We start from the raw sequence: 22,743 nt of genomic DNA, 5'->3' as shown, positions 1-22,743 counted from the left end.
TTCCTGTTCTGTTGAGAACAGCCACTACCTGCTATTCCTGTCTTCCACCTTCTCTCTCATAACTTTTTGGGTGATCTTATACATTTATTCTTCTTGGTAAATTTTACAGTGATATTGCCAAACTTCAGAAACTTCATGTTAGAATTCTGATTGGAATTCCATTAAATTTACAGTTTCATTTAGAGAGGTTAGATATTTTTTACTACATCATGCTTTCTCATTTAAGAACATGATGCCTCTGTCCATTCCTCCATCGTCTTTTACATCTCTCAGTAAAGTTTTATACTATTTCTGATGAAGCCTTGTGCATTACTGAGAGTACCCTGAGGTAACCAGGTTTTGTGGTTATTGTGCATGGAAACATTATTTTATTTTTCTATCTGGTCATTGTGCATAAATAAACTTATTGATCTATTATGTATTAACTGGCCATCTAATGAATTCTCTTTAGTATCTCAGTGGCTTCTGATTATCTTCTCTTTTCCAGATAGACTTTTCTTGATATGAATATAATCATCTTTATTTTCGTATTTTCTAACAGATCACTTTAGAATGCTTAATTACTTTTACTAGAACAATGATCAATACAAAGATTAAAAGGATTGTCACATATGTATCGACATTAACCAACTACTTCAGGAGAAAAAGCATGAAGAATATAGCTATTCTTTACCATGACAGAAAATTTCCTTCTGGTCTGATTTAACTAAGAAATAGTAAAGAAATGAATCCTGAGATTCTCGAGGTGCCTCTCTGTGCCTGCCTCTGAGTAGGAGCTGGCGATGGGGTTTTCTCATTTCAGCTCCAGTGCAAAGCACCAGTCTAAGGATATCAACACTCTGTACATGTCCCTTTAACCTTTAACTTTCCTTTATCCGTTTCTGTTGGCTTGTCTTGTATAGACATCTAGTTGATATGTATGTACCAATGTGAAATATTTTGTCATTTAATAGGAGTTTTAACCCTTTTATTTTTTGTCATAAATGATACAACATGCTCAGTCTTCTTCGCATCCCAGTTCTGTATCCTGTACTTCTGCTTCCTTGATTTTTTTCCATTTCTCTATGAGTTATGTTGTTTTTGATCATTTTTTCTAGTAATCTTGAAGGCATCTGTCCTGTTTATTATTGCCAGTACATTTACCTTTAAGCGTCTAAACAAGTATTTCTTCTACTGTTTTATTCTTCTATCATTCTGAGAAACACCTAAACTTTCATTTCTGTAGTTATCAACATTGAGAAGAAAAAACATCCACTGTATTCCCTTTATAAAGGAGCAGGAATACACCAGATGAAATGGTTTGGGCTAAAAGCACACAACACATAGAAGCTATGTTCCAATGTGGCTTAAATGACTAATGATTTATTTTTCTAACACTATGAGAAACCTGGAGACAGACAGCTCTCAGATGGCTCAGTGGGCCTTAAATATAAATGCCAATATGTCTGCACATCTCTGCCTCATGGTAATAAAATAGCTGCCCCAGCTCCAGGCATCCTATCGACATACAAGGCAGTAAAAATAAGGGCTTCCAGTTGTTAGTGTCTCAGGGATTCCAACACCTAGCAGACTTCACTGAACATTTCAGTGGCCAGAACTCTGGTGCATGACCTTCCCCCTAAACAGAAGATATTCAGAGATGGAACATCTCTGCTGCCCAGGCAGTGTAGGTAGAAAGGAAGGAGAGATGCCAGCCCCTGAGGAATTTGCACACTTTTAGGGATGTTCTTGCAGAATGACTATTTTCTAGTATGAATTATAATACTGTACTGCATGTAAGCTCTCAAAATGCATGGTTGAAAATTTTCCTTGTGCATGGTACGTGGTGAAGAAACATCAGTCAAACCATCTTTTGCAGTTTATTCATAAATTGCCTACCTTTGAGTGGCTGTTTAAATTGCCAAATTTTATATCCATTATTCTATGATCTCATTTTGTATCTACATCTCATTCTAATATGATTGCCTTTTCTTATTCCAAATAATAACAAAGTATATTTTCTTTCAAATAATTTGTATCGAGTTATCTATGAAAAAAGCTCCTTCAATAAAAAGCACATATAACAAATATGTCTCAAGCATCAGGAATAAACAGATACCAATCTTGGCTGGTGTTGCTTCCGGTGCTGGATTGCTTCTGTATTGGAAGACCTGGCGCCTTCTGGTTAACTCATTCACGGCTGAAGAGCAGGCTCGATGCAACAGCGAGATTTCAGCAAGCTGTGGACTGAAAATGTCCCTTTAGAGTCAGACCACATGTGTAATAAACAAGCTTTGTCTAAGGTGGGATGTTTCCCTGTGAAGTCTACTATGTTTGAATTTCTTTATGTTGCAAAGCTTTTGCAATTACGAACATGGTTAGAACTTAAGTAGACACTAATCCACTGAGCTGGTTTAAAGGAACATAAGAAATTAATGCATTTCTGTGATGCTTTCCAAAAACCAGGAAGTTGGACCATCTGGCTTCAAATGCTGTTCCTCTCCATGGATGACATGGCCTGAGCCCCTTAGTCATTCACTTTGAGCTTCAGTTCATGTGATTCATAAATTCCTATAAATTCATTTATAAAACCAAGTTGGTACATCATAGGATTATTGTGAGGATTAGGGATTCTATGAAGACTCAGAATACTAAATGAAAACCATCTTCTCAACCTTTTTGAACATCTTTTTTCTTGGTAAATCTTCAACTCAACTTTGGATGAACAATAGAAATGGAAAATTTAAACCTGGAGAAATTCCCTCGTGCTCAGCTCTAAATGCGGTGACCTGCTGGGCCGTGCTTCTTTCTATAGGAATCCTGGGGCCAGGATTTAGCTCAGTGGTTCTGCTGCCTCATTGGCAAGCACAAGGACCCGAGTTCGATCCCTGGTACCATAAAAAAAAAGGAATCCTGTGTCTACCAGAACATTTGTGGCCAGTAGGTGGATGGCATTGGTGCTTATTATGCTGAAGTCTCCTAGCTGGAAGAGCTGTCCCTCGAACAGCCACCTGGGCAGCTCCAGGCATGCAGTGGGCATGGGTGGGGCAGTTCTGAGGGCAGCTGTGGCTCCTGATGAAGGCGGTCTTCCTGCATTGGCAGTAGCAACGGGTTCTGCCCATCCTGAGTGGGAAGCTTAAATCTCAGATGTGCCACTCGCCTGCCTCTTGGGGTCTTCATAAAATTGTCTCAAGAAAAGACAAGAAACTCAAGGTGCTCACAACATGTCTGCCAATCGCAGGGGCTGCGAGTCCTGATGCTCACCTTCGACCCCAGCCTCCAAGTCCCAAGCTCTCACCAAACACGGACTCTGCGGAACCTCGGTCGTGGACCCACAGCCTCTGTGAGAAACACATTTCTGTTGCTCTGGGCTCACCCAGACAATGATGCTGTGCTCTGCAGGCTGAAGGCACCAAGGCCTTCCTGCTGCTCCGCCCTCCTGAACCTGCCTCCTACACTCCTCTCACTCTGCTCCACATGGGGAGCCACTTCCACCACCCAGAGCTGCCCAGCGCTCCCCACCTCAGCACTTTTCCATTTTCTGTTCCCTCTGCTGAGTCCACAGGTCCCCTCCCTCTCGGCTCTGTTCAAATGCCAGCTCATTTGTGACAGCATAATCGGCACACTTGGCACAGTTCCACCCCACCCTCAGCACTCCCACTTTCTCTGCCCAGTGTTGCTTTGTCCCCAGCTCTTCCAGTCATCTGACACGGGTGCCATTTTGTCTGTACTCTGCATGGTGAGGCCTTTGTCTGTTCTGTTCCTGCTGTATCCCAAGCACTTGGAACAAAGTTGGGGACATAATAGGTGCTTGTTGTATTAGCCAGCTTTTTGTTGCTGTGACAAAATACCTGAGAATAATAACTCAGAGGAGGAAAGGCTTATTGTACCCCTGTTTCAGAGGTTTTAGTCCATGGTCAGCTGACGCCATTGCTTTGTGCCTGAGGTAAGACAGAACATCATGGCCAAAAAGCATGATGGAACTAAGTTGTTCACTCATGACAGGCAGGGAGCAGAAGGAGGGGGAAGAAGCAGAGAGAGAGAGAGAGAGAGAGAGAGAGAAGGAGGGAGGGAGAGGGAGAGAGAGATGAGATAGACCCTTCAGAGTCATGCCTCCAGCGACTTAGTTCTTCCAACTGTACCCCATCTTCTGAGCACATTCAGAGGCCTCATGATCCAACTGTCTCTCTAGACTGCTTCTCTGAATGTTACTGCAATGGGGACCAAGGTGTTGTAGTTTGGATCTAGAATGTTCCCCCAAAGCTTCATGTGTTCAGAGGTGGGGATGCTGAGAGGTGACTGGATCGCGGTTGCACTATAGCTGACTTGCTGTTAGGAGGTGGGGTCTGCCTGAGCTAGATCACTGAGGGCCTGGCCCGGGAGGGTGCGTCTTTCTCCCTGGCTCTTCTCTTCTTTCTCAGCTTCCTGGCTCCCATGTTGTGAAGAGCATTTCCTCTGCTATGCCCTCTGCCATCCTGTTTTTCCTTTGGAGTGAGACTGACTACAGACTGAATCCTCCAAAACCATAAGCCAAATTAGACCTCTCCTCCTTTAAGTTGTGGCTGTTGGGTGTTTCTTCCCAAAGTCAAGTAAGTAATTAAGACACAAACCCTCCACACATGGTCTTTGGAGACACTTCATATTTGAACCAGAACTTGCATTAGATATTTGCTGAGTAATTCTTTTAAAAAAACGAATGAGAATATGGTGGGGACTGGCCAGTCAGGATGGTGAAGACAAACAGGGTAACTCACCACTGATTTGCCTGGACTGAGGGGTCTCTGAGATGCAGAATTCAAATGCTAAACCTTGAAAATCCCAAGCATGACAGGAAGCACTGGCTCTTCTAATGACGATTCCACAGAGGAAAAAGGAGCTATGGGAATGAGGCCAAGACGTCTAGAGAAAAGTCAGAGAGGGCAGCTGTCCCAGTCCTGTGTTGAAGTCTGCGTGGATTCCGAGCTCCAGTTCATGGTCATCTGCCACAGACAGCTCTGGCAGAGCAGGCAGCGCAGCCTGACGGCGGGAGAAGTGGCAGGTTGTCATCTTGGCAGAGAAAGAGCGTGGCTTCCCATTTGTCTAAGCTTTTTGGAGCCCAAGCTGCCTGTGACATTCGGCAGCACTGCCGCTGTGTTGTGCTGGTGGCTCCCTTCCCTCTCCTCCAGAGCGCGCTGTGGTGATGGCTGTGAACCTCTCGCTGTGCTGCAGACAAGGCACACGGCAGGCTCCCAATGAGAAGCACACAGCAGAGGCACTGTGGCAGCCGGGCCTGAAGTGTGTGCTTCCTCACAGGACACCCAGAAGGATGGGGGCCTCAGCAGCACCCCAGCTCAGTAGCCCTGTGGGCATCCAGGAAAGGCGACACCCTGTGCTGGCACCTCTAATCCAGAGGAGAAGGGACCTGAGTGTGTCCTCTTGTTCTGATGGAAAGTGACCTGGGAATGAGGTGAGGTGCCTGGAGTGGACACTGAGCACATGGAGAGCGGCCGTGCAGAGCAGACTTCTGCAGGCTCCTGGGCAGAGGACGCCTGGCACCTCTGAGTCATTTGGCTTGCAAGGATTTGCTTTGGCGCCGCTTCTGTCAGAGCACAGTGGTCTCACTGTGCCCTCGGCAGACGTCCACCCTGAACTGTGAAGTTTGGCTGCACAACCCCAAAGCAGCTTTTCAGACTGCAGGAAAATAAAGCAGCATCCTCTGTGCCACCCGGACCGCCCTAAGCCACGCCCTCCCTGGCTGATGCTTGCTGCTCTGCTGTCAGCAGCTGGCTTGGGAGTGACAGGCAGTCACACTCTGATGACTTCCACCCAGGTCCCCCAAAACATTTTCAGAGTGAAAGGGAGTCTCCAATTATGTGCTCCCTCTCTTTATTTCCCTTCCAAACCAAGACAATGCTCAGTAATTAATGGCATATTTTAAATATGCCAGGGAGATTTGCATTTTCTCTAAGGAAGAATGAAATGACAGCATATGCATAAATATGAATCCGAACATGGGGCTCCTTCCATGCCAGTAATCGGTGGGCTTGCATGAAAGAAGTGGAGATTATTTTGTCCTGCTGTGAAAAATCCTTTTTGTTCAAAGGAGAAGAAAGTTTTTGACAGAGTGTGTAGCTGCAGAAGAATTTCAGCAAGTCCTTTTCTAAAAAATTTATTTCTCGTCTTTTATTAATGAGATTCTGTTCAGGAAGACCATCCTTATGGATGAGCTAAAGCCCTGCCTTGAGCTGGGTTTCAAGCATAGGCTGGGATTTGGCGACGGGTGATTCAGCGCTTAGCATGGAGGTGTTGTTCTGGCTGCAGAGAAGGCTGGGGTTGGGAAGGAAGCAGCTGGTGGGTGCTGTTCGAAGGGCACAGGAAATGGGGTGGAGGTACACACCATGCAGACCCCCTGGGTCCTGGAGAGTGACCCAGCAATGCAGTCTTTGGGATCAGACAAACGTGGCTTTGAGTTTGGTCCCCAGCTCTGCCTACAGTGACCTCGGACAAGCCACAGTTCTCTCTTCTGTAAAACAAGAAAATCATCACAGGGTCGCAAAAGGGATCAAACAAGATCATGCGGAGAGCTCAGCCTACCACCGCCTGCATGTGGTGTCATGATTTCTGTCCTTCAGTCCCTTCTAAGTCACCATAGCCATTGACCAGGGTCCTCTGAAACCCACAGATCCGAAGTCCTCTTCCAAAGGCCATGGCTTGTGTGTACTGCCTATCTGTCCTGGTAGGTATATTTCCTCATGTTTGATTAAAATTTAACCCACAGAACATTCATAATAGAATCATTATTGGTAATAACCCCAGAGTGTAATGACCTACATGTCTTCTCTCTGATGATGGCTAAACAAAATGCAGTGTATCCATAAAGGGAATATTTTTTGATAATAAAAATGGGTGAAGTACTGATTTGTGCTACAACATGGATGGATCTCAAAACACGGTACTAAGTGAAAGAAGCCAGACATGAAAAATTACATATTGTATGATTCCAGTCATATGAAATGCCCAAAAAAGGCAAATTCATACAGACAAAAAGTAGAAGGAGTGATTCTAGGGCACTGTGAAAGGTGAGGATAGACAATGACTGGTAATAACTATGAAGTTTTTGGGGATGATGAAAATGTCCTAAAATTAAATTATGATTGATGGGTGCACAACTTTATAAAACTGAACTATATATTTTGAATAGGTAAGCTTTATGTCATATAAATTATATTTTCATAAATAGCTAATTAACTGATAATGAATTCTTATTCTTTTAAGTCTGTTTATGTATATTGCATACCATGTATACAATGCATTTGCATAGAAGATAATGTTACAACACATGCATTTATGTACATTGTATACAGTGCATACATTTAAGCACACTGACTTTTATCTTTATCTGTGTAGACTGTGGAGTCCTTGTACGCTTAGAGCCTTTGTATGCTTAGAAATTCCCCATTGATTTGTGCAGAAATGGTGGTCAGTTTTAATTTCCAGAAGTACAGCAGACAACTATCAATTGGAGCCATGTACCATGGTATACTCATTCGGGAGTGATAAAGAAGTAGTTCTCAGACAGTTACCTGCGGACTGGAGCCACTGAGTGATCAGGTATTTAAAATTAAAGCCAAGAAGTTAGTAGCATCATATCCATGTTCATTTCTTAGGACTTTTGTTTATTTTTGCAGTGCTGGGAACTGAACGCACCTTCACACATGCTGGACGAGTATTCCACTACTGAGCCATCCCCTGCCCCAGTGTTGACAAAGCTATGATTATGATAGCTGCTGAGTGAAGGACATCTCTGCACTGGTTTTTTGCAACTTGTCTGTAAAGATGACATTTTTGAGAATATAAAAAGTTTACCTATACAATCTCCTCCCTCAAAAAATAGAACAGAACAAAACAAAAGCCCGAAGCTAAAAGCAATAACAGAATAAGGACAAAGGTACTGACCTTGGCAGAAACCAAAATGAGCGACTATCTTCTATTTCAAAAGTACACTCTCCCAACATTTTGGGCGTTAAATGCCCCTTTTGTGATGGAGCAGGGGACAGAGGTTGCATTCATTGTCTCCCACTCAACAGCATGAAGGGTGACCATTCTATGCCAGGTCCCCGGAGGTATAGTGGATGCCATCCAATCTGTCTCATCCCAGCTGGCCTCTGCCCTGCATGCATGGCTACCGAGGCTTGATTTCTACTGAGCCTGAGCCCAGGTGCTCCCAGCCCTTCCTCTTTCTGCTTCACTTTCCAGCTCTCTGCTGTCCACTGGGGTTGCCTTTCGGTAGAGTACCTGTCTTCAGATCCCTCCTCTTGGTCTACCCAAATAAAGACACGCGGATAAAGACATTTGTGGCTAGTGAGGTCCAAAATCTGGGGAATAGAGACTAAACAGAAGAACAAAATAAAGAATGATGTATGTAATTCCCAGGACCAACATGGCATGGTGCTAGAGCTGGGGTTATGTATGAGCTCTCCTAGGACTGTCACGGGGCATCAGAAACCCAGTGACTTCAGAGAATGAAAACTGACTGTTACCATTCCGGAGGCCGGAAGTTTGGTCAAGGGTAGGCAGGACCTGAGGGAGACTCCTTACCCCTGCCTGCTTCTGGCTTTCCTTGGCTGCAGCCCTTGCCTCTGGGGCCACATGGTGTTCTTTCTCCCTGTGTCTCTCCGGGGTCCTCCTCTTCTTATAAGGATCGAGGGCTCACCCTTCTCAAGTAGGACTTTCTTCTAGCTTAAGTAATTATGTTTGCAATGGTCTCCTTTCTAAGTAAGGTCACGCTCTGAGGTTCTGGGAAGGCTATGAATCTTTAAGGGAAATGTTCAATCCCGCTCAGATACAAAGAGAGGATGGAGTGTCAAGAGCCTGTTTTAGGGAGCTCATAGACAAGGGGGTGCACACAGGTGAGTATGCAGATCTTACCTAAACAAAAGTACTAGGCAGTGAATAGTTACGCAGAAGTAACAGGTTTTAAATGAAGAAGGGGTCCCTGAACTCATACAAAAGGGGAACTTGGCCTAGCCAGGAGGAAGAGGAAAGTCCAAGAACCCCAGTGGAGAGGGAGAACAATGTCCAGCAGACATGAGTAGGTACTCACCTACTTTTTAAAAAAATCATAGTCCATTTATTCATTAATATGTTGTCAAATTCAGTTTTTTATACACTATAATGCTTATTTCATTTTGTTCTATTAGATACACATTTCAAAAAATAACTTTATTCTCACACACACATACAAAAATTAAAACCATTCAAAGAAGAACAATGCAAGGGAAAAAAAACCCTACAATAATATTCAGATAGTAGAACTCAACCAAAATAAAACTAGAAAGCACTTAAACATTTTTCCATATAACTTAAAGAAAAAACTCAAGCACCAACAAGACACCAGAGGATGTGATTTGTTTCAGAAAGATTCCCCAAAACCATCACTGAACAAATAGTGGTCTGGAAAAAAAACTCCAGTTAGCTAGCAGACTCTACATAAGCCAAACTTCTCCCTAATTTAAATTTTGATACAGTCATATGACATGTGATGGAAACACAATCTGAGAAATATGTTATTAGGCAATTTCATCCCTGTGTATCCTTATTTACACTTTCAGTGTCTCACACTAGAGAAACTATTCAGTATTTACACATATGTGTCCTATTTATTTCACTTAAGAGTATCGCCTCAATATGCATCCATTTAGCTATAAATGTCTTTAGTTTCTGGTTCTTTATGGCTGAGTAGTATTCCATTTTATTAAAAAAACACATCTTCTTTATTCAGTCTCCGGTTGATGGGCATTTGTGTTGTTTCCAAGCTTTAGCTATTACAAACTGTGCTGCTATGAACTTGGGTGCACATATATTGCTGTGGCATGATTCTTTTAATTTTGGGGGGAAGATAGCCAGTAGGGGAATAGCTGGGTCAAATGGGACCTCTAGTCCTAGTTCTCTGAGGTATCTCCACACTGATTTCCACAGTGGTTGCACCAGTCTGCACTCCCACCAGCAGTGGAGCAGGGTTCCTCTTTCCCCACAGCCCCACCAGCATTTGTTATTGGTTGATTTCTTGATAGCAGCCATTCTTTCTGGGGTGAGGTGGAATCTCAGTGTTGTTTTCATCTGCATCTCTTGAATGACCAGTGATGTTGAACATTTTTTCATGTGTTTATTTGCTGCTTTTACTTCTTGGTCTGGGAAATGTCTGTTCATTTCAGATGCCCATTTTTGAATTGGGTCTTTGAATTTGGGGGGTCTGATTTTTTTCAATTCTTAATATATTCTAGATAGTATTCCTTTGTCTAAGGTACAGTTGCTGAAAATTTTTTCCCACATTGTAGGTTGTCTCTTAGCTCTGTTGGTGGTTTCTCTTGCAGTGCAGAAGCTTTTTAATAAGATGAGATTCCAGTTGTTGATTCTTTGTGCTAGTTCCTGTGCTGCTGAGGTTTTGTTCATAAAGTCTTTTCCTATGCCAATGTCTTCAAGAGTTCTACCTAACTCATCTTCCAGCAAATTTAATGTTTCTGTCTTAATATTTAAATCTTTAATCCACTTCGATCTTAATTTAGTGCACAGTGAAGATACACATATTTTTAAAATATGCAACTTATTTTTATGAAGAAATTAAATATTTTCTGAAAAAAAATCATTTTGTTACTTTTCTCTACCAACAAACCTGAAACAAATTTCATCCAAGTCAACTGGTGTGTCCTCATGAGCTATGCAGGGTATGTTAAGGCTCCACAGTGGCACCCATGGGAGAAGGAGGGAGATGAGAGCAGAAGGGGTGGAGGGTGCAGTCAGGTGGGTGGAGGATGGAGAAACAGTCAGTAGTGAGCTGCATTCGGGGGACTTCAGGCAGCACCCACAAGACACCCCACCACACTCACTGTGCACTGCGCCCACCCAATGGCCATGGGCCTTGTTACGGGAACACAGATCTGCAACATCCATGGGAGCCTGGGCTGCTCACCTAGGCAGGCTCCACAGGAGCGCTTGCTGCTCCCAGGCCCCTTCAGAAAGAAAACTACCAGGGTAGAAGTGAAGAAGGGGCATGGAGAAGAGAAGTGAGGAGGCATCACAGAGGAGAGAACTGGAGAGAGTGAGGTGGGGTGGGATGGCCAGGAGAGATAGGAAGTGACATAGGAGAGGAGAAGGAGGAGAGAGAAGGGAGAACTGAAGAATGGAAGATGAAGAATGAGGGGAGATGGAAAGAAAAGCGCAAAGAACAGAGAGAGAGAGAAGATAGGAGGAGAGAGAAAGAGAAATGGAGACAGAATGAGAGAGAAAGATGAAGAAAGAGAGTTATGGAGGAAGAGAAATAGAAGGAGATGGATAGAAAGGTAAACTGAGAAAGAGACAGACAGACAAAGACAACGATGGTAAGAAGACAAATGGTAAGAAGAAATTCTAAGAGACAGAGAGAGGGAGGGAGAGAGAGAGGGAGAGAGAGAGGGAGAGAGGGAATTGGTAAATAGCTGGTAAATTGGTAAATTGCCTTCCCATCTGACGCCCAAGGATCCCATTCCGCCCCTTCCCACCCACCCTCTCACTTCTCTTTCCTCTCTGAAACACACCCTGAGGTCAGCTGAGCACTTGTACTGCTTTGTTGACTCACAAGTCCACACGTGCTCCTGAAAACCTCATCAGTGGTCTCACCCAGAAAACCACATTCAACATTAGGCTTCCAACAGGAAGTGTCATAATAGCATCTGAGGCTCCCTTTGCTGACAGGGTGGGCTGACAATTCATTGTGTCCCAGACATTGAGATTGATTGCCTAGGAGAGACTAGGAAACCTCAGAGGAAGTCCTGTTCTAGGGGTGAACTTTATAACTCCCTAACGGCACCACAGCACACAGTGCATGGGGTGTAGGATTTGGGGCTCTCGGGAAGCATTAGACAGGAAATTACTTTGCATGACGCAGCTCAGACATCGAAAGCACAATGTTTGGGACTACATGATTCAGTGAGAAAATATAAATGGAAAATTACTGGAGCTGAAATTTTATTGCAAAGTTATTTATCTTTGTTATTACTTTCTGAATCCTTTTGTTCATAGCAATAGATAGAGGTACCCTTACTTACTCTTTAAGTAGAGATTAGAAGGGAAAAATATTCCTCCCTGCACTGCAAAATACCAGATTAAGTCTCAGCCTAGGCCTGTGATTTGTCTCATTACAATGAAATGTCTAGAAATTGAAATAATAACAATAAAAAAGCTTTGCAGTCCTTTGCAGATGGTCCACATGGCTTCTTATTGATGCCACTTAATATATCCTGTTAGAAAAATAATGGTGCAAATAGAGCTGCCATAGAGCCTCCACTGGCAACACAGGCATTCTGGACCCCTTCTAGAAAAAGACAGGGGCTGGCGACTTTGTGGAGTCTGACCAATAACAGTACTAATAATGTGAATCACCATGCTACCACCATAGTCACCCCAAGCTCCACAGTCAGCTCGAGCTGCCTTCATATCAGTCTAAGTCACTGTCTCAGGCCATCCAAGCCGTAGGGTCAACTGCCCTGGTAGACACATTGGAGGGCAGGAGAGCTCTCCCTGCTGTTGCTGAGCTACTTTCTCTGCAGAGCTGCCGCTCATGTGGCTGAAACTACCTGATCAGCCAGAGTCACCTCTGCCATTCATCCCGCTCTGAAAGGACTGAGCTGCTTAGCTGGCCCAGCTGCTCTGGGCCTGGGCAGGCGTTCCATCCTTCCTACACCCCGCAGCCGGGATGTCTTCTTCTAGTCACCACAGCCCCTGCTGGACCTAAGGGCACACTGAAACTTTGGAGTAAACATCCACTGTGGTCTACATTTCCAATGCCTCCAATTTAGTCTCAGAGCGACCACAGTAGGGACCCCAGCCACAGTGCTGTGTGTGCCACACCTGCCTAGGCCACTGGAATATCTTAGCCTTCCTGTGGCTCTTGGAGATGCAAGGGCTCAGTCTCCAGCCCTGACCCTCCCCAAGTGCTCCCAAACCCACTGGATACTGATGAAGAACCCATAGCAAGTGTGCACCTCGGTGTCCAACTGAAATCAAAGCCAATATAGCTTACCAAGCCAAAACCCCAAGACATATCCTTGAGAGAGAATGATTGCTCTGAAAGGTACCTCATAAAAGTGGTAGAAATCACAATTCAACAGATGTAGAAACTCAGCATGGGTTCCCAAGGAATATGAAAATACAAGATAACATGATGCTTCCGAAAGAACACAGTAACTGTCTAGCAAAAGACCTAGAAGAAAAGGGTATATTGACAAAATGCCTGATAATGGTTATCAAGGAACAATTTAATGAAATCAGGGAAATAATTCATGACATGAATGAAAAATTCAGCAAAGAGAGACATTGAAAAAAGAATCCAACAGAAGTCTTGGAAGTGAAGAATTCAGTAAATTACAAAAGGATATCTAAACTTGAAGACCAATCTTTTGAAATATCCCAGTCAGACAAAACACAAACACAAACAAAAACAAAAAACAGAAACAAAAATGGAGGAAGGAAGGAAAGATGGATAAAGGAAAAAAAGAGGAAATAAGGAGGCCTTCAAAGAATTTCCGATATGATTAAACCACAAAATATTTGCATTTTGTGGGTACTTGAAGGAAAGGAAATGGTGATAGGCGTAGAAACTCTACTAAACGAAACAGCTGAAAACTTTCCTAAAATTGGGAAGAATGGATAGTCAGATACAGGAAGCCTAGGGGCCCCTAAATAGACATGACCAGAAAAAGTTTTCATCACTTCATGTTGTACATTAACTGTCAAAATTACAATCCAAAGAGAGAATTCTAAAACTGTGAGAAAAACCATCAAGTCACATTGGGTTCCCCCCTTTTTACCAACGGCAAATTTCTCAGCAGAAGTCTAGTAAGGAATGGAATGACACACTGCAAGTAGTAAAATCAGATAACTGTCACTAACAGTGCACCTGGAAAAGCCGTCCTTCAGAAGTGAAGAGGAGATAAGACCTTCTGAGTTAAGCACACACAGGATTCACACCACAGAGCAACTGGACAAAATGCATGTAAGGGAGTCTTACATCCAGAAGTGACAGAAAGATAGCTACAGTCATGAAAACGCACGAAAGTATAAAATCTCCAGAAAAGCAGATGCCTAAAAAAGAAATAGAAGCAAATAAACCTAGTGGATGCAATAAACCATCAAATCACAAAGATGAGTAAGAGAGGACAAAAATAACAAAGACTATTCAAAACAGTGAGAAGAAAATTAACAAAATGACAGTAATTACTTACTCATCAACACTATTGAGTGTAAATAGACTAAATTCCCCAGTTAAAAAATATGGACTGAGTGAATGGACAAAGACAGGAGTCAACAATACATTCCTACAAGTAACTCACTTTAGCAGTAAGTACACAGAGACTAAAAGTATAAGGGTGGGGAAAGATATTTTACTAAAATGGAAATAAAAATGAGCAGAGCAGCTATATTCTTATTTGACACAATAGACTTTAAGACAAAAATTGTAGAAAATGAGAGTCACTACACAGTGATTAATCCAACAAGAATGTATAAGAATTGTAAAGTCATATGCATCTCATGCTAGAGCACTCAGTTTTATTTAAAAATGACTATTAGATCTCAAGGGGCAGATGACCTTAACCCAATCATATTCAGGGATTCAATTCTTCATTTTTCCCAATGGACAGATAATTCAGACTGAAAAATCAACAGAGAAACATAAGAGTTAAACTATACTATAGACCAAATGGTCCTAAAAGACATTTATAGGACATTTCATCCAATAGCTGCAGAATACACACTTTTTCAGTATTACATGGAGGTCTGTCCACAAAAGGCCATATATTAGGTCACAAAACAAATCTTCACAAATTTAAAAAAATTGAAATCTACCCAGTATCTTTTCTGAACATCATAGAATGAAACTAAAAATCAACAACAAACGAAACTTTAGAAATTATAAAAGTATGTAGAGACCAAACAACATACTGTTGAGCAAATTATTGGTCATTGAAGATTTCAAATGAGAAATTAAAAAATTTCTCATACCAAATGAAAATGGAAAGATAATATATTAAAACACGTAGAATACAATAAAAGCAATATTAAGAAGTAAATTTAGGAATAAACACATTTTTATAAAGATTTCACATAAACAACTAGAAAAATGAATCTCAAGGATACACAAAAGTAAAAACATATCAAACACAAAATAAGTAGAAGAAAGGAAATAACAATGATTAGAGAAGAAATAGGCAAAGTAGAGGCTAAAAATGTAAAGGATCAATGAAATGCAGTTGGTTTTGTGAAAAGATAAACAAAAGTGACGTCTTTAGCTATTCTAACAATAAAAAGGAGAGAAGACCCAAATAAATCAAATCAGAGATGGAAATGCAGAGATTACAACCAATACCAGAGAAATGCAGAGGAGCCCTGTACAAACCACTGTACACTAACCAATTGGAAACCAGAAAGAAATGGATACATTTCTGGACAAATATAACCTACCAAAATTGGACCATAAAGATATAAGTAATATGAGTAGACCAATAACCAATAGGGAAATTTAACCCATAATAAAGTCTCTCTGCAAAGAAAAACTCATGGCTTTTTTGCTAAATTTCACCAAAGCTTTAAAGAAAAGCTAACACTAATTCTTCTCAAACCAGAGAATCAAATTTGTCTATCTACCAAAATCAAAGAAAAACAAAACAAGAAGCACCAAAACAGGAAAAGAAAACCACAAATATCCCTAATGAACATATCCAAAACTTTCTCAACAAAATAATAGCAAATTTAACCTAATAAGATATCTAAAAGATCATTCACAATGATCATGGATTTAGCCCAACAAGGCAAATAATGGTTCAAAATATGCAAATCAATAAATGTAACCTGTTACACCAATAGTATGATCTTCTCAATAGACGTAGAAAAATCATTTGATAAAATTTAACATTCTTTTGAGATAAAAATTCTGAACAAGTCAGATATAGAAGGAGGGTATCTCAAAATAGTAAAGGCTGTATATGATAATCCCACACCTGGCATAGTGAATGGGGAAAGACTGAAAGCATTTCCTGTAGGAGCTGGAACAAGACAAGGATGTCTACTCTCATAGCTCTTATTTAATAGGTACTGGTCTAGCCAGAGCACTATGGTAAGAGAAATAAAGAAAATGCATACAAATAGGAAGGGAGAATGTAAAAATATCCTTATTTGTAAATGATATGATTGTCCACATAGAAAAAGCTGAAGCTTCTATCTAAAGGATGTTAGAACTGAGAAATTCAGTAAAGCTACAGGACAGAGAATCAACACACAAAAGTTAGCAACATTTTTTATGAACAAATAAGGAACTTTCTGAGAAAGAGCTCATGAAAGTAATCCCCTTCACAATACATAGAAGAGATAACAAGATGCTTAGGAATAAATTTCGCCCACAAAATGAAAGACCGCTACAATAAAAATTACAAAACACCGATGAAAGAAATTGAAGAAAACTACACACACACACACACACACACACACACACACACACACACACAGAAATACCCCCCCCAGGTTCATAGATTGGGATAATTAATATTGCTAAATTATCTTTACTACCCTAAGTGATTTATAGATTCAAAGTAATCGCTATTAAAATACCAATGACATTTAAATGGAAATAGAAAATAATCCTGTAATTCATATGGAGTATAAAAGACCATGAATACTCAAAATAATCCCAAAGAAAGGACAAAGCTGGAGACATCATAGTACCTGACATCAAGACGTACTCCAGAGTCATAGTAACCAAAACAATGAGGTCTTGCATAAAAACAGATGCATGCACCAGTGCAACAGAATAGAGGTCACTTGAAATAAACTCACATACCTGCAGCCAGCAGATCCTCCATAGTGGTGCCAGAAACATACATTTCAGAAAGGTGAGCCCCTCCATCAGTGGTGCTGGGAAAGCTGGACTCATATACAGAAAACTGAAACTTGACCTCTATCTCTCAACCTGAATAAACATTAACTTGAAATGGATCAAGACCTTAGTGTAAGACCTGAAACTTTGAAGGAACATATAGGAAGCACTGCTAAGACATTGGTACAGGCAACGATATTTTAGATAGGAACCCAGAACCACAAGAAACAAAACAAAAATAATAACATGATTAAATGAAACTGAAAGCCTTCTTCACAGCAAAGGAAACAATCAGCAAAGTGAAAAGACAACCCATACAATGGGGAAAACATTTGTAAAATATTTAATAAAGGATTAGTATGCAGACTATAGAAGCAATTTAAAAAACTTAGCAACAACAACAAAAGCCAATCTTGTTAAAATGGACAAATGATCTAAATAGACGTTTCTCAAAAAAAGAGACACAAATGGCCAACAAATGTACAAAAAAACAGTCAGTATCATTATCTTCCAGAGAAATGCCAATCAAAACTACAATGAGATATAATCTTGACCCATTTGGATGATTATTATAAAAATAATATGCTGGTCAGGGTGTGAAGAAAAAGTAATTCTCATGTACTGTTGGTGGGAATGCAAATTACTGCAGCCATTACGGAGAACAATGTAGAAGTTATTCAGAAAACCAAAAATAGATTTTCCATGTGACCCACTAATCCCACTTCTGGGTATATGGTCAAAGGAAATGAAATAACTATTCCAAAGAGATAGTTGCGTGCACATGTTTACTGTGACAGTATTTACTATAGCTGAGATATGGAATCGACCCAGGTGCCTGTCCAGATGGGGGATAAAGAAAATGTGTTATATGTGCACAATGGGATATTATTCAGCCATAAAGAAGAAAGAAACCTTGACATTTGCAGCAAAATAAATGGAAATGGAGGAAACTGTGTTAAGTGAAATAAGGCAGACACAGAAAAAAAGTGCCTCGTGTTCTCGCTTAGGTGTGGAATTTAAACAAAGTCAGCCTAAATGCAGAAAACTAGTTTCTAAATGTTGATAAGGGTGTGTGGGGGGGATAAATAAAGGGAAATTGGATTTGATCAGTGCATACTGTATGCATATGTTGAAATATCACATGGAACCCCATTAATGGATACAATTAATAGATGTTAATCAAAATAAAAACTTAAAAAGTAAAAATAAGTAATACAAATATCCTTCTTCTCTATTTTTCATAGAGCTCTGTAATTTTCAGGATTATAGCCTGCATTCTATTATTTGATTTTTAGACAATGCACCTATGTTTATTGAGCGGAAAACAAAGTATTTATAAAATATATATTTATAATGTATGCATGCATAAATGTACAGACATTTTAAAGTTTTACTTATGCTCCTTACATTCGTTTTTCATGTAAGCATTTGTTGCCATATTCAGAGAAAACAAGAATGAGGGTTTTCTTGGTAGTTTGATAATTCCATGCGGACAGTGACATTGTGTCGCTGTGCTGACCAGGGAGGACACCGCTACTCGGTGAAGCTGTGGGCCAGGCCTGGGGAGATTGCTAGATGCTGCCCTGACCTGTGAGTGGGCCCCGACCTGTGCCGAACCAGGCCTTTCAGGTGCAGGGTGCTCAGACACAGAGCCCGGCCCGGTTGCAGTGTCACAGCGCGAATGGCATTGAGATGCTGCTTGCAGTCAGTTGCCTGGGTTCAGACTCTGGCTCCACCACCCCATGCCTGACTGTGGTGTCAGGCGAGTCTCTTCTGCACTTGCCCATCTCACAAGGAGCACTTGTCTGCAGTGAGGGCTGGGGGCTCAGTGGGCATTTCTGAGCACGCGCTGCTGCATGTCTGCACTCCTCAGTGAGCCCAGAGGCCCCTCCCAATGCCCCGCCTGGCCAGACAGATCTGAGACACCAGAGAGACACAACACAACAAGCTTCCCACGCCCCAGCAGCTTTGCTAGTCTAAGTAAAATCAGGAGACATGGATGACTGCTGTAGTGTGACTTCTGAAGCTCCAGAAATTAGGTGAAACCTTGAGCTGGGATGGAGGCAGGAGAGATGGTTAAATCAGGCCAGGGAGATGGGCAAAGTGGTTGGCTTGGGCAGGGCGAGGCTCCAGGTGCAAGGGAGAGATCCAGGTCCGATCGCAGTTTCCGTCACTGGCCACAGTGGTGTTCGCGTCCCACATGTGCTGCAGAGCCTTCTCCTGCCACCGAAAGCCAGCTGCCTGCCCTGTCCCCTTGGCCCTGTTTGTGCTTTCCCGAGAGTCTTGATGGGTAGAATGTGCTGGAAGCGAGGCCAGGGACTCTGGGACCTGCTGCAGGGTGACCCGGCTTCCTCTTGGTGCTGCTTCCCTCTGAACAAACCTCCTTCCGAAGTGCAGAGCTGCTGTTCTGGGATTCGGCTGCCTAGAGATCACCATGCAGGGACTCTGGGTGGAGAGCTGCACGCAGAGAGACAGCGAGGCCTGAGGCCCCAGCTGTGCAGCTCTCCAGTGTGGCTGTGGGCAGCTGGGGGTGCTGCCCACTGCCTCGTGGAGTCCCTGAGCAAGGCTGACCAACAGAGCTGAGCCCACTGCCCACTGGACAGCTCCTAGCATTTGGACCCATACAAATGGGAGACATAAGTGCCTGCTCGTCTTTGAGTTTGGGGTTGCTTGTTACACAGCAGAAGCAACTGAAACACAATCTGAGCCCCCTGCTCCTGCGTGAGTGGCTCTTAGCTGAGGTCAGGAGGTGACCCACTGGCCTTGCAGCCAGAGGGATGCTCTTCCGTGCCCAGGCCTTTGTCCCTACCCCTGCCAGTTCACCCTGTGTAGACCCCCTCAGGAGGATTTCACCAAGACCAAGGGTCTGGTGGTGGTAAGAAAAGAAACCCTGTTTCTACCTAAAGACCAGGCACTCCAAATCAACCCTGTAAGTGGAAGGCACAGAATACCCCAGCATGTGTGTGTCAGACTCATAGTGCATGCCCAGCAAACTGAGTGCTAAGTCCTTTGAGCTGCAGGTGCTCATTACTACTGCTCAGAAAATGTAACTGAGCTCTCTCTAGAGTCCAGATCTGACAAGTTCTCAGTCAAGGATGGCAAACCTTTTAGAGGCTGAGCCGAGCCCAGGCTTCTGCAGGGGAGTCGAGGTGAGTGTGGGTGGGGCTGGAAACCAGGCCCTTCCTCCGTCACTTTTCCTGCATCTCCATCTGCTCCAAGGTCGCCAGTGGAAAAGACTGACATGCGAGGGACACTGTGTTTCAGTTTCCTCGTGAAGAGACTGATGGATTTCTGATTATGTCTTCAAATAGGACCGTGGAAGTCACGAAGGCGGAGGGCTCTACTCTGGTTAGCGGCAGTGAGTGAGGAACTGAACGGCACATGTTGGCTGTGGTAGTGACAAAGGCAGAAGGGAAGGGCGGGACACTAGGAGAGGAGAGGGGAGGAGTGAAGACCGGGCACTAAGCAGGGGTCCTCAGGCCAGTCGCTCTGCGGGGGATTCCGAGTCCCTAGCCCAGATGGCTCCCTGCAGTGGAGGCGAAGTGCTGCACCGAGCCACTCCTGCTTGCTGACTGGGTGGTCTTCAAATGGCACTGACACTGGCCCCGGCAATGGGAGCTGCCTGCTGCTGAAGTGGAAATCCAAGGGAGCCAGTCTGCTTACCTTTTCTGGGCCTTGTTTCTCCCACCCGTAAAATGGAGGTCGCAAGAACCCTGACTCCATGCGGTCGGTGTGAAGACTGAATGCTCCCTCAGGACCAAACCAATCAGCTACTGCCAGGGTTGTTAAGTGTGAACTACAAGTATTTCAGAAGTACTTTTAAGAAACAATCCCATCAGAAAGATATCTGAGTGGGAAGAAGTGTCATACTTCTGAATTCTCACATGTCCATATCGCATTCCTGCTAGACGCGGACAACTGTGGCTCCATGCTGGGCTAGAAAAAGACCCCAGTATCTTGTCCAATAAGAAACACCTTTTAGCCTTCTGGAAGTTAAACTCACACAGGAAAGTTACTATTGAACATGGTTTTAGTTTGGAACAAATTAACTAATATTTTAAACCCCAACTGCCTTCAATAAGCTTGGAGTTAAATCTGCTCTTCTTGAGGAAATGGAGACACTCAACCATAAAATACTATTTTTGGACACTAATTTCCCCAGACCACTTTTCTAGAGATGTAATAATCTCAATTTAAGATATGTTGAAGACTTTTAATGGTTTTCCTATTTACAATCATTAACCAGAACTGGAACAGAAGGATCCTGATTCATAAAATTTTTAAAATGTCATTTGGGACAAAGGGCCGTATTTTTGTATTATCAAATAGATGATATGTATGTGAACACACATGCACACACAAACACACACTAGCAGTCATATGCACCTCTCCCTTCTTCCAGCAGGAAAATGGAAAGAAAGGGAAATTCTTTCTTCATTGCCCAAGTCCTTGCATATGGAGTTGTCATTTGTTGATTTTTAAAATCCCTAAGCCTTTAGTTGGGACTTCATACTGTCTTCTGCTGTAGGTTTAACCACCATCTGTATTCTCGTGGAGGAAAATCTCCTTGATTCCATGGACTTCATCTTGGAAAAGCTATTGTCTTCCCTGCATTTCTATACATTTCTTTAGAGTAGCCACGAGTTTTTCTTATTGGCGCATCTCGGAATGATGTCTCCTTCCATAAAAGACATTTGCTCCTGTGGAAATTTCCAGAAGCTCTGGCCACATTTTCTGTGTTTTGGATGAGGGTTGAGGATGTCTCCCAAAGGCTGAGTTTTTGGTAGCATGGTCCTCAGTCTGACAGTGCTTGGAAGTTGAAACATTTAAAAATGAGGGCCTGGTGGGAAGTCCTCAGGTCATTCTGGGGTGTGCTCTGGGAAGGGGTTGTTGGACTCTAGCCTGTCTGCTTTCCTGTTTTCAGATGTGATCACTTCCTCTCACATGGGCTCCCACCACTGTGATATCTCTGCCCCTCATTGTTACCATAGCCCAGCTGACACTGCTGCCTACTCTTGAATGTCCTGAACTGTGAGCTAAATAAACCTCTTTTCTTCATAAGTATCCCACCTCAAGTGTTTTGTTATAGTAACAAGAAATAGACGAATGCACATTTAGTAGTAATAGCAAGACTAGCAATGATAACAGCAGTAGAGTTGTCGTAAATGATCCTTATGTTGAAAAATCTATCATGTGCCATATGTTTCACAGATATAATCTCCTCATTTCCCTCAGTAAGTCATTTAATAGGAGGTTTGAATGAGGCTAATCGCATTTTCCCCTACCATGTGAGGGATGTGTCCCAAAGCCATTCAAACAGCATGTGGCATCCTCTGATCTCAATGATTTATTTAAGAATGGAAATGTAATCCAAAAGGGGGCCCCATAGAAATGGACCAAAAGGCTATTTCTATGGTCTTTGGGGTGGGCTGAGGAAGATCTGTCCCCCTGAGACCAGGACTGTGGGGTTTGTGTCCACAGGGACCAGGGCTCCATCTCAGGGAAATACCGTCTGGATAGGAGACCCTATGGGACAGTGTGCGAGGACAGGAAGCAGAGGCAGGCTGGACAGCAACTCTGAGCACAGATGCAGCCGCCTCAAGTCCAATGTCTCATGAAGTCATGAACACTTGCTCGTCCCTTTAACTCAGACTGAGATTCATTGATCTCATCTGCATCCAGGGTCCTGGGCTTTTTACTGATGGGCAACCTAAAACTTAGGGGACTGGTGCTGGTTCCTCAAGGTTCTGTGGCTACCAAAGGGCAGCATCATGACTCAGAGCCAGGGCCTAGAACCTGGAAACTCATGCTCTTCTCCTCTAGGGTGTACCTCTCGAAGCTTTGTGTGGCGCCCCCAGGAGGAGTCCCTAAAACACAGCCGG

At 42.8% G+C, this 22,743-nt stretch overlaps 2 long non-coding RNA genes across 2 annotated transcripts; one reads left to right on the top strand and one right to left on the bottom strand.

The window, feature by feature from the left end:
- Window positions 1-1,825: 1,825 nt before the first annotated feature.
- On the bottom strand, window positions 1,826-3,551 carry LOC110348295 (uncharacterized). The gene is made up of 3 exons (XR_002393408.2): window positions 3,502-3,551; window positions 3,244-3,320; window positions 1,826-2,226 (listed from the first exon to the last, which is right to left on the bottom strand). It is a non-coding gene; the product is annotated as an uncharacterized LOC110348295 (long non-coding RNA).
- On the top strand, window positions 3,319-10,458 carry LOC110348296 (uncharacterized). Its single transcript, XR_002393410.2, has 4 exons — window positions 3,319-3,718; window positions 4,401-6,694; window positions 7,430-7,569; window positions 7,647-10,458. It is a non-coding gene; the product is annotated as an uncharacterized LOC110348296 (long non-coding RNA).
- The last annotated feature ends 12,285 nt before the right edge of the window (window positions 10,459-22,743 follow it).

This window comes from Heterocephalus glaber, unplaced genomic scaffold (genome assembly GCF_053883595.1).
Source record: "Heterocephalus glaber isolate CG9 unplaced genomic scaffold, H.glaber_assembly_v1.0 deba00001673, whole genome shotgun sequence".
Taxonomy (NCBI): Eukaryota; Metazoa; Chordata; class Mammalia; order Rodentia; family Bathyergidae; genus Heterocephalus; species Heterocephalus glaber.
Note: the sequence above shows the minus strand (reverse complement) of the source record. Positions and strands in the feature narration are given on the sequence as shown.